General features: G+C 36.4%; 1 protein-coding gene across 6 annotated transcripts in view; it reads left to right on the top strand.

Annotated features, from left to right (window-relative positions):
- Positions 1-13274, top strand: part of LOC145663092 (uncharacterized) — a 72987-nt gene that overhangs the window by 14679 nt on the left and 45034 nt on the right. The gene's annotated exons all lie outside the window — the stretch shown is intronic.

Below are 13274 nucleotides of genomic sequence, written 5' to 3' on the forward strand. Positions count from 1 at the left end.
AATTAAACCCGAAAATACCCATATGGGCCCAGGTGGGTTGGGCTTTTTCAAAAAAGCCCGGGTTTTTTCAAACCCTGACTATACTATAAATACATTTAAAAAAATCATTCAATTATAAAGTTTCCAAAATGCAAATCATCGTTTTTGAAATCAAGAATTTCAAAGAAAAACAGTGACTTATAGTATTTTTTTCGGCTTTATAGGTTTTTTATAGGCTTCATGGTATCTACTTTCTGAAGAAGTTCAATGTCTGGGAGTCTCTTTTATTATGGATCCTCAAACATTGCGATTTGTCAAAAATCGTTTGTATTCAACCTAAAATATCACAAAAGAAAAATACTTGAAAAATTTCATATTTTCACAAAAGAGTTGTTATAAATGTAATAATAAGTGAATACAATTTGATCGCTGAGACTTGGCTTGTCTTTGAATTGCAATTTTTTTTTTTTTTTTTTTTTTTTTTTATGTGGTGAAATTCTGTTGATTAGCAATTAGAGTACAGCCAAACTGATGGGTCATTCTACAACTAAATTATATATTTTTTTTAGGTATTAAATCATCCCTTCAGCTGTGCATCTTATTTTATTGTAATTATATTTTACTGCAATAAACTAATTGTTAGTCATGCTTGAAGGAAATAATTCGTAAAATAAAACGTCTATTTTATTTTACGTAGTTTTTGAGCTTATGCAGCTAATGAAGTCGAGATCGTTTTATTAACACTGAAAGTCCGCATCGAATATTGTAATGTTAAGTCCGCATGGGGTCAAATTTGACCCCACACTTAATTTCGCAGCAATTACGTGTGGTTATTTATTTCACTGATTTAGAGTTAATAAAATATTTTAAATAATAGTAAGGCATTCATGCGCATAACCCGTATAATTATCAATATTTAATACAAAATAACAAGTTTCTATAGATACTACCTTAGATTCTATAAGTATTTTACTGTGAAATCTGAAATAATATTCTACTAGAAAACATATTTTTGATTTTATATCCTATTCCAGACCCACCCTTTTATTTATAACGCCAGGAAAATAAAAAGTGTTTGCGTTTTTGAAAGTTTCGCGAAGTCCACTAGGGCGTCTTTTGGGACTCCAACACACAGTTTTTCACAAATTTTGTATTTCTATTTCTAAGTTTATTGCTTTGTTTGAATAAAAATTATACACAGAAAACTCTCCAAAGCAAAGTCACAGTAAAAACAGAACAATAGAAGTAAAGATGTAAGAAATGTAATAAAATATATCATGTTGGGGTCAAAAAAAAAGACCCCCAAGCGGACTTCTAGTGTTAGTAGGAGGTCTTATTGAGCGTATTGTTTAAGCAAAATACGAAAGAATATAGTCAAAAAGCACCTTTAAAAAATATGCGGCTAAACAGTCCTCAGTTAACTGCCTTTGTGTTGAAACTAAAACATCTTGCGTTGACCGCAAGTATATATCGAGGGAAAGACTCCTAAAAGTCGAAAGGAAAGGTCTGGCCACCCTATTCCTGCTTAACAAATCTAGTGCCAGCACCTATCGTAATTCTGCTGGATAAAAGGATTAGAATACCTTCATAGTTACATACATAAATCTAGAAATAGTCGATAAAATATCCACATTTTTAGATCTTATATGATGGCAACAACGTATCAGCCAAGCACTAGACACATATCGTTTATGACTTGTTGGGAGAGTTAGTGTAATAATAATAATAATAATAAAAAAAAAAAAAAAAAAAAAAAAAAACCTTTTAGCTTCAATAAAAGTGCAACCGCCTGAGAACCGTTTGGCACCCCGTTTAAAGTTCTTTGTTTATATTCTTTTCTATTTTGGTTAGACAGTAAGTTAAATAGGAACTCCTATTAATAAAGTGCTCTCGACTACTTGGTGAATTGTACATGCTCAGAAACTCTAAAAGACAAACCACCGTATGTTCTGTTATAATTATTTCCTTCAAAACATGACTAACAATTAGTTCGTCTCATTAATATATTATTACAATAAACAACATGCACAATTGAACTGAACTATACGTTTTAACATATAAGTTTAGTCGTAGATGAATTTATTATTTAATTAATTAATATTTTTCTAACCAGAGTATGTATTTCTTTATTAAAAATTAAAATATTTCTTGACAGTTTCCATAACTTAACGTTATCTTTTTTTTTTTTTCCTCCTCTTTCGAGGAATTTAGATTTAAAGCACAAATCTTATCTCATCCCAGTTTGCCTATGTCCTGCTATTTTGATTAATTGTTCCTGTAATAAAGTCTTGAGTCGAAAACTTCTTGTTCAAACACTGGGTTCTTCTTGTAACTAAAATCAAAATAACAAACACAAGATCAAACGTAAAGATTATGTAGGATATATATATATATATATATATTGGGGGGGGGGGGGATTTTGAATTCCAGTATGCTTTGTAATCTGTCATCAAACTGTTTGAAAAATATATTATTAAACTTTTTTTTTATATGTTTAAATTGTTTTGTTGTAGAAATTGCAAAAAGATATGTAAAAACTCTTGATTTATGCTTGTTAAAATAAAATTAATATTGACTGGTATTGTATGAAAATATTTAACAATTTGTTCCATAAATTTGTCTCGATTTTTGTTGAATAATTCGCATTGAAATATCAAGTGATTAATTGTTCCAATGGATTTACCACACCAGCAGGTATCTGAATCTCTACATTTAATCTGCCACAATTTTCTGGGAGTTAACGTAGTATGTAAAAGTAACCTAAGTAGTATTATAGTTTTTGATCTTGTCCAAGAATTTATGATTGTTGAGATTGGGCGCGTGTGACACTCTGTTATTTTCCAATAATTCTGTCCTGGACCTGTTTCACTCTTCTTTCTCCATGCCAAAATTTGTTGGTGTTGATATTCCTTGATTAAATATTTAAAGTTACGATGTGGTATTTTTATGTTAGTTGTTATTCCTGAAGTAACTGCTTTCCGAGATAAGTCATCCACATATTCATTATATTTTATGCCAGCATGTGCTTTAGTGTAAAATAATGTAATTTGATAATTTTGGCGTCGTAGAGTATCGTAACAGGATTTAATTAGCATAATATTCCATGTCGTTGTGGTTGTCCATTTGGGATTGTTAATTGCAGTTATTACACTTAAGGCATCAGTACATATGCATGCTATCTTTATCCTTAGTTGTTTAATTAAAATCATAGCTTGTCTTATTCCAAAAGCTTCCGCTTCAAAGATGGAGGTATTTTTTGGCAATTTGTATTGACGTTTTATTTCAAGTTGGGGAATTATGACTGCCACACCTACTGGTAATTCTTTATTAAAAATTAAAATATTTCGTGACAATTTCCATAACTTAACGTTATCTTCCTCAGACGTTAATATGTATGTTCATATTAATGTAGGTAATAGAGACATCATATTATTAAATCATTTACATACAATTCCAATGTTGCCCATTATATAATTTTAAATTTTTAATATAACAGTAAGATATATTAGATTTTTAATATAACAGTAAAGAGGCAGGAAATGCTGCTGAGAGTGCCTGTAAACGAAAACACACCAAATATTCAAAATTAAAAGATCATATGTTCACCGCCTTTGCTACAGAAACTGTGGGAGTTTATAGCGGGGAAGCTAGGGAGTTCCTAAAGGAAATTGGGTGGAAATTAAACCTCAAGACGGGAGATACGTGAAGTGCACAATTTTTACTTCAGCGTATTAGTTTAGCAATACAGAGAGGTAATGCGGTCAGCATTTTAAGTTCCTTCCCTTCTTCAAAAATGGAAGAAGTTTTTTATTTGAGATGAACCTGAATTTATGAACACTTTCGACTGAAAAGTTTGTAAACTAAATTTTGTCAATTCCGTGATATTTTCCGACCTCCAAATTTCGAACCATTTTGGATTAAGAACATGTTTATATCTGGTGTTGTGATGCCTTATAATATGTGCTAAACGCTGCGTAGTTTTCCCTAAGTTATACAATATATCAACTTAGAGATGTGACATAAACCACTCGTTCAATGGGGGGGGGGGGGGAATTGTTCTTTTGGAGTTTCAGTGTGGACGTTTGTTACCAACAGTCCATGAAATGTGTGTACTTTCGAGTACATACATTTCACCCCAAAATTATATTTTGAATATGTAATTTTCGTATATTCTCTTTTTATTTATTTATTTATTTTTCCGTACTGCTATATAACCGAATTAAATCCATTCTCTGGTTTTGTGCTCACCTTTACTTTAGTTTGAATACGATGAGACAAAATGTATACAAAGTTTCGGCTCACATTGATAACAAGGGTGCTAGTACAACTATTGGTAACGGGAGATGCTCGTCGGCAATAACACGTTCGTTGTGTATTTTGAATTCCTTTCACCAGAAACAGAAACTCGGATTTTAAGAACATATTTTAGGACTTTTTTTTTTTTTATCTCACAATATACAAAAGCTGAATGGTCAACGTCCAATACGTCCTCGGTAAGAGGCGGTGTGTGTGCTATATTATGAACCTGTTGAATAAAAGTGATCTTTATATGTCTTAGGTTAAGTTAGTTAGATAGTTAGGCTAGGGACTTAGGTTAAGTATACTTTCTTTTCATGTGAATTCATTATGTGTATGTATTGTCTCGAGATAAAATGTTTTGTTGTGGGAATCAAAGTGGATAGGTCTGAGCTCATACAAGGGAGGTCACCCTGTTGGTATAAATCCTCCTCGCGGACCCCACTTGCACAACGGTATCTAAAGAGAGAAATACTAAGAAAAGAAAGTAAAGTATGTAGCACACAGCCGTAATAAGTAGTGCATGTGTAGTACAAGCCTAATGTGATTTTGTAGTAAATGCCGTTATTTTCAATTTTTTTTTTTTTTTTTTTTTAAACGACTAAACTAAACGAATGTAAAGCTTATTCATGAGATGTGAAGAGAATATGTAATCAAATGATAAAATTATCCATTCAGCTATGTAAAGCATTCAATTTGTATGGAATAACCTTTGCGACTTTTGTTTTCTGTTTCGTTTGGCTTGTTTCGCATCTTACAAGCAGTTAGTATAAATAAAGTATGCGAGTCGAAACAAAATCTTTCATTATCCAGTGCAGAGCTAATTACTTAAATCTATGTAGTAAAGTAACTTCAATAGTATTATTAGTACTCAGAAAGTAGAGTTTTGAAAAGCAGTACGTGAATAATGTAACAAAAGTATATTATAGCATCTTGAGACGTATAGAATTGATTTCACTTAGTGCGACCGGGGTTGGAATCACAAACCTGCCAGGAAATTTCACTTCGTTAATAAGATCAACAAAATTCATTTTTGGCATTCAGTTTTCTTTTCGAAATTCCATCCCGTTGCGCATTTTAGATTCGATTTGAGATTTTTTTTATCTGGGTTAGTATCTACAACCATTTAGACTTTCGAAGCACTCACCGTCAGTTTCACTCTTGGGTCAGTGTCTTGTTTTGTCGGATTGTGGTTTGTAACCTTATCTCGCGATGGGATGCAGGCTATGAACTGCGGATCAGGATACTGGACTGCGAGTAAGAATGAGAGAGGCTTAGAAATCTTCACATTTTGGGTCAATTTGAGTTCTATTTTCCGGAGATGATTGGTGTAGTGGATGGGTCAGTGAGTGTTGACAGCTTACCCATCTGGGCCCGGGGGGGTTCGCGTTCAGCAATCGGTGACACATTCACGCAACCATAGTCTTGAGGAAAGGGAACATCATACAGAAACACATCAACAACAGTATCATCATCATCAAATTCATTATTTTTATTTTATTTTACATTTTTATTTTAATTTTATTTTACATTTTTTTTTGTAAAATTGGCGACCCAGCCAGGATCTGTTATTTCAATCTTTCGCGAGTGCTAAGTGAATCATATTGAAAGAGCAGTGTAATGTAATGGGGACTGTTGTGACAAACGACTCCTTGAACAATGTGTAGTCACTCTTGAGGTTGTATATGTGTAACTTGGGGAAAACAATTTATATGAAATGGAGATGTCTGCTGGTAGCAGGTCAAGTACTGAATCCCGTAGCCCGGATGAATATGTGTGTTGTAGTGAGGAAATACAGGGCTTCAGTGTGTATTGTGACGGTTGCTCTGAATGGGTGCATGCACAGTGTTTTGGTATAACCGATGAGCAGGTAGAAGAATTAAATAAGTGTAGTGAGCCATGGTTTTGTAAAACGTGTGTGGCCAAACAGCTGACTGTGCGCTCGCTTTCCAAGTCACAGGAAAGTGGAAGTGAACGGAACACCACGACACACAACTCGGGAGAGAAACTTTTACACAACGGTGGAGAGAGTGTCGGAACTGCAGGTTCACCTGCATCCGTGACAGACCTTGCGGAAATGTTAGAACGTTTTAGTCAAACCTTAACTCTAACTTTGAATCAGAAATTTGAAAAGGTAGACAATAACTTTTTGGTGATGAATCAAAAATTCGATACTTTGAAATCGGAGATGTTACAAATTGTAAATGAAAAGGTTGAAAATGTAAACAAGGACGTATCGGACCTCCGGAACGAAGTTCGCGATTTGTACACTTCGGTGGGGGAATTTCAGGATACGATAACAACGCTGGTGGACACCGTTGAGGAGAATCTCCGGTTGTCAGTAGAAAAGCAAAATCGCAGATGTGATCAGCTCGCCAAAGAACTATCGCATCTCGAGTCGAGGACCCAGAAATCTTATGACGTACTCGAGGCTAAGATCCAAACTTTGGTGAAGGATCGGGAGCAAAGTAAACCAGGTCGTGCCGGTCGCAAGCGGTCACGTGACTTTGTTGGTTGAGAGGGGGTTGACTCTGACGGAACAGACTCTGACACCCGAGTGGATGTACCAGTCTCCTCGGTTGGGGAGACTCGTACTGTCCCAACGGTGACAGTCTCTGTCTGTCAGCCGACCAAAGTTCACGCTAAGAATGTCTGGCCGTTTGACGTAAATTCACATTCGTTGGTTACGAACAATTCCAGTCCCACCTGTGGGGATATCATGAGTGGTCAGGTTGCCTCTAGGGCTTTAAATCCATTATTGACGTGGTCTCAGGCTTCGGTCTCGACTTCCAATATATGTAGTTTAAGTCATGTAGTGTCCAGTACTGCCGCAGACAGGACTCCTTCGTTTGTTGGAATTCCGGAGGGAGTATGTAGTCACACAGTGGTATCGATGCCAGGCAACTTACCTTTTGGCCCAAATTATACCTCTTATACGAATTTTGGACAAAATTATTCTAATGCAAAGAGCCCTGTGATTGGCTGCAACTTTCCCCTGAATCCCGGCAGATATGAGGGATGTTCTGGAAATAGAGCGTTAAATCTAAGGCTGTCGGAAATAAATCACTTACCGAACTTCACTGGAGAATATGGTTTGGCCAGGTCTTTTTTAGAAAACTTAGAACAGGCATTTAAGATAATCTCCGCGTCGGAATACGAACGCATGGTTTTGGTACTGTGTTGTTTGTCGGCTGGGGCCAAGACTTGGTACCAAACGGTCTGTAAAGACATCAACAGTTATGCTGACTTTGTGCGTCTATTTAAGGAGCACTATTTCTCAGCCAGGATGGAACGCCTGCAGAAGAAATTCATCCAAGGGATGAAGTTTGATCGGACCAAGTATAACCGGCTAACTGACTTTGCCTAGAAGGTCATAGCTGAATATTATGCTGTGGCACAACATCCAGACGAGACGGAACTCATTGAAATTGTCCTAGATTGTCTGCCAGCTGGAGATGCTAAATTGTTGCGAGCCGTGGAGCCCAAGAATATCCAGCATCTGATTGTTAAGATAGCCGAAATAGAAGGTCATCCGGAACCTATGGAACCAATAACGAATAGAAAATTCAAGCGTCTACATATTCGGCAGGCCAAGATAGGAAAAAAGACAGAAAAGAACGGAAAGTCACAACAGACAAAAGACACTTCGTCGCAGACGGAGGAGGACGAAGGAAAGAAGAATGGTGATGCCAAGGGAAATGGAAATGGCAATCGATTCTTGGGGAACCGAGGTCGAAGAAGAAATTTTCAGGCCAGAAGACCCTGGCACAATAACAACCGAAGGCAAATCTGGGGGAACGGAAACCAGAATGCTCCATATGTTTCCAGCCTTAACTATCAATCGGGAGCAATGAACTTTGGATGTCATCGAGGTGCATCCCAACAGTGCGCGCCGAATTCGAACCATATACCGGGAGCGCAAGCCTATCCGGGATACATGGCGAATTTGCCTCCTGGAGGAGGAGTGGCAACTCCCACATCCACTCCTTCCCCAGCGGTGAATATGGCTATGTCCACTGGTTGGCCTTCACCGTATACGACGTTCATGCCGCCGATGGCGCAGTCATCTGAAGCGAATGGGAATAGTTCGGGGAATGCATGTCGCTGCCCTCATTAGGGGAGATTGTGGACTGCGATATGGATTCCTACTACAGAATTAGAAGAAGAAAAGAGGAGAGAACTGTTGGGAGGTTGAACAGAAACAAAACATAGTAGAAAAAAAAAAGAATCGTAGGTTAAATTTAGATTAAGGTAATTTTTGTTTGTTTTGTGTCTATTTTTGTGTCCAGTTTTTTTTTTCTTTTCCATATAGGGTAGTTATAAAATTCTTTGTTAGGATTAAGGTCTTTGGGAAAAAATTTCAAAATATTTCTTATATTGATTGCATTGCATTAGAGTATTTTGGGACTAAAATGTTAGGTTAGAGAGAGAAAAAAAAAGGGGCTTAACTTAGAACTTCTAAGTTGGATTTTTTTTTCCCGAAGCTCCCGGAGGATGTTACCTTATACATCGTATAATGTAACATGGCCCGGAAGTTTTGAGCAACCAGTATATATATGAATTTAATATTTATTAAAATTTTATTTTTAATATATTTGGTCTAGGAATTAATTCGTGCGGTTGGTACGCACACATTGAAGCTGTAGTACAAACACAAAATACATAAATACCTTAAGAAAAATATTGTCCATCGCTAGCCACCACTTTCGCCCATCTGTCAGGCAATGTACGGATTCCGTGGCGAAAGAAGTCCTCATCCTTGGAAGCGATCCAGTCAGAGACCCATGTTTCGATATCTTCTGAAGAAGTAAACCGCTGTCCAATCAAATCGTTGTTCATGCAATCGCACAAGTAGTAGTCCGAAGGAGCAACGTCTGGTGAATACGGCGGGTGGAGTAAAACTTCCCATCCGACATTTTCTAAATAGGTTTTGACCGGTTTTGCGACATGTGGGCGAGCGTTATCATGTTGAACAATAAGTTTATCATGTCTGTTCTCCCACTCTGGTCGTGTTCTGGCCAGAGCTTGCTTCAAACGCATTAATTGTCGTCGATAACGTTCTCCATTCATAGTTTCACCCGGTTGCAGCAGCTCATAGTACACCACACCTTTCATATCCCACCATATGCACAGCATAACCTTTGCACAGTGAATATCTCGTTTTGGTTGTGATGGACCTGGTTCACCTGGTTTCACCCAGGCCTTTTTTCGTTTAGGGTTCTCGTAATGGATCCACTTCTCATCACCCGTAATAATTCGATGCAGAAACCCCTTTCTGCTCTGTCGTTGAAGCAGCAATTCGCAAATGGTTTTTCGTCTTTCAACGTCTCTGTCTTTCAATTCATGTGGAACCCAATGTGACATCTTTTGAATCATTCCCATGGCTTTCAAGCGCTTGGAGACTGTTGTTTGATCAACGCCTAATGCTGCTGCAAGTTGTTCCTGCGTTTGACACGAATCCTGCTCGAGCAATGCTGTCAATTCTTCGTCTTCAAATTTTTTTGGCTGTCCAACTCGCTCTTGGTCTGCCAAGCCGAAATCACCACTTCTAAACCGTGCAAACCACTTCTGACACGTTCGCTCAGCTAGAGCATGGTCACCATACACTTCCACCAAAATACGATGACTTTCAGTCGCACTTTTCTGCATGTTAAAGTAATGCAGCAGGACACCCCGCAAAAACACTTTATCAGGCACAAATTGCGCCATGTTCACTTAACTACAAACTGGTGTTGTTGACGCTTTAATCCACCGCCCTATACTACGAACGATACGCGATGACAGCGGTTTGCAACACATGTGTGGATACACGGAACTGTGGGACGCTCCGTTCGTTGCGCCATCTCTTGTCCACCCGCACGAATTAATTCCTAGACCAAATATAATTAATCAATGACTCGATTTGAAGTAGGTCGCAAAATTTGCGTTAAGTTCCTTGAACTAATGATTTTAGTATATTTAGAGGGAAATATATGGTAATATATTTACATTGAATAATTATTTGTATATTTAGCTAAAATATAATATTATTCTGGGAAATAAGGTAATTTCTGCTCGTTTTTAGTCCTTTCCAATCAATTTTCATTCATATTTTTGGCTTAGGGGATCTTCAAAATAATTTAAAATATTTATTTCAAAAATCTTCTTTAAAATTTTTCATTTGTAAAGTCAGCCATACTAGCTTCTTGAAGCATCTCTTTGTTTAATCTAAATTATCTGTGATTGGATCTTCCGCAATCACAGTTGTGGTTGAGATTTTTCGGCTCCTTTGATCTTGAGAGATACACCTATCATCGTATAGTTACGTCACAATGAACCTCCAATTAGGGATCTTCTTCCCATTGTCTTTGTCTTTTACCGGAAGCAGTGCTAAGTGATGGACGTAAAGTGATCTTCGTCGCCATAAAAACGTGGAAAATTAGAGATTTAAAGTATCTACACCCAATTCACGATGTATTTGAGGCTCTCTATCTGTGAAACAGTGGAATAGCGCAGTGAAAGGTTGCTGTGCTCAATGGACATAGGATTTTCTGCAGTAAGAGCAAATCTTTCACGTCAGACCGAGAGTGGTTTGGGGGAAAGCCATCTTCCCTGTTAATTCATGAATGTCAGATCCGAGGATTTTATTTTTTGTGCACTGAAGTAGGCTCTCAATCCTCGAGAGCTGGTGTAAAATAACAACAACCATCAGACGTAGGAGAGAAGTATCTATTATTATTTTTCCATGGAACATATCAAGTAAGTTGTAGAAAGTAACATTCCAAATTATTGTTGTTTTAGCCAAGTTGAAACCTCCAAATTTCGAACCATTTTGGATTAAGAACATGTTTATATCTGGTGTTGTGATGCCTTATAATATGTGCTAAACGCTGCGTAGTTTTCCCTAAGTTATACAATATATCAACTTAGAGATGTGACATAAACCACTCGTTCAATGGGGGGGGGGGGAGGGAATTGTTCTTTTGGAGTTTCAGTGTGGACGTTTGTTACCAACAGTCCATGAAATGTGTGTACTTTCGAGTACATACATTTCACCCCAAAATTATATTTTGAATATGTAATTTTCGTATATTCTCTTTTTATTTATTTATTTTTCCGTACTGCTATATAACCGAATTAAATCCATTCTCTGGTTTTGTGCTCACCTTTACTTTAGTTTGAATACGATGAGACAAAATGTATACAAAGTTTCGGCTCACATTGATAACAAGGGTGCTAGTACAACTATTGGTAACGGGAGATGCTCGTCGGCAATAACACGTTCGTTGTGTATTTTGAATTCCTTTCACCAGAAACAGAAACTCGGATTTTAAGAACATATTTTAGGACTTTTTTTTTTTTTTTTTTTTTATCTAACAATATACAAAAGCTGAATGGTCAACGTCCAATACGTCCTCGGTAAGAGGCGGTGTGTGTGCTATATTATGAACCTGTTGAATAAAAGTGATCTTTATATGTCTTAGGTTAAGTTAGTTAGATAGTTAGGCTAGGGACTTAGGTTAAGTATACTTTCTTTTCATGTGAATTCATTATGTGTATGTATTGTCTCGAGATAAAATGTTTTGTTGTGGGAATCAAAGTGGATAGGTCTGAGCTCATACAAGGGAGGTCACCCTGTTGGTATAAATCCTCCTCGCGGACCCCACTTGCACAACGGTATCTAAAGAGAGAAATACTAAGAAAAGAAAGTAAAGTATGTAGCACACAGCCGTAATAAGTAGTGCATGTGTAGTACAAGCCTAATGTGATTTTGTAGTAAATGCCGTTATTTTCAAATTTTTTTTTTTTTTTTTTTTTTTTTTAAACGACTAAACTAAACGAATGTAAAGCGTATTCATGAGATGTGAAGAGAATATGTAATCAAATGATAAAATTATCCATTCAGCTATGTAAAGCATTCAATTTGTATGGAATAACCTTTGCGACTTTTGTTTTCTGTTTCGTTTGGCTTGTTTCGCATCTTACAAGCAGTTAGTATAAATAAAGTATGCGAGTCGAAACAAAATCTTTCATTATCCAGTGCAGAGCTAATTACTTAAATCTATGTAGTAAAGTAACTTCAATAGTATTATTAGTACTCAGAAAGTAGAGTTTTGAAAAGCAGTACGTGAATAATGTAACGAAAGTATATTATAGCATCTTGAGACGTATAGAATTGATTTCACTTAGTGCGACCGGGGTTGGAATCACAAACCTGCCAGGAAATTTTACTTCGTTAATAAGATCAACAAAATTCATTTTTGGCATTCAGTTTTCTTTTCGAAATTCCATCCCGTTGCGCATTTTAGATTCGATTTGAGATTTTTTTATCTGGGTTAGTATCTACAACCATTTAGACTTTCGAAGCACTCACCGTCAGTTTCACTCTTGGGTCAGTGTCTTGTTTTGTCGGATTGTGGTTTGTAACCTTATCTCGCGATGGGATGCAGGCTATGAACTGCGGATCAGGATACTGGACTGCGAGTAAGAATGAGAGAGGCTTAGAAATCTTCACATTTTGGGTCAATTTGAGTTCTATTTTCCGGAGATGATTGGTGTAGTGGATGGGTCAGTGAGTGTTGACAGCTTACCCATCTGGGCCCGGGGGGGTTCGCGTTCAGCAATCGGTGACACATTCACGCAACCATAGTCTTGAGGAAAGTAAACATCATACAGAAACACAATATCAGTATCGTCATCATCATTTTATTTTATTTTATTTTTATTTTTATTTTTCTGATTTTTTTTTATATTATTTTTTTTTTTGGTAAAATAATTTACCGTTTCATTTTAAAATTTTATATTAATAGAAACAGTTATAATATAAAATTTTAAAACGAAACGATAAATTATAACAATATCTTCCTGTTATGTTATATTAAAAATTTTAAATTATATAATGGGCAACGATTGGAATTGTATGTAAATGATTTAATAATATGATGTCTCTATTACCTACATTAATATGAACATACATATTAACGTCTGATGAGGATAACGTTAAGTTATGTAAACTGTTA

The sequence above is a fragment of the Thermobia domestica genome, chromosome 10, assembly GCF_964235325.1.
Source record: "Thermobia domestica chromosome 10, izTheDome1.hap1.1, whole genome shotgun sequence".
Lineage (NCBI taxonomy): Eukaryota > Metazoa > Arthropoda > Insecta > Zygentoma > Lepismatidae > Thermobia > Thermobia domestica.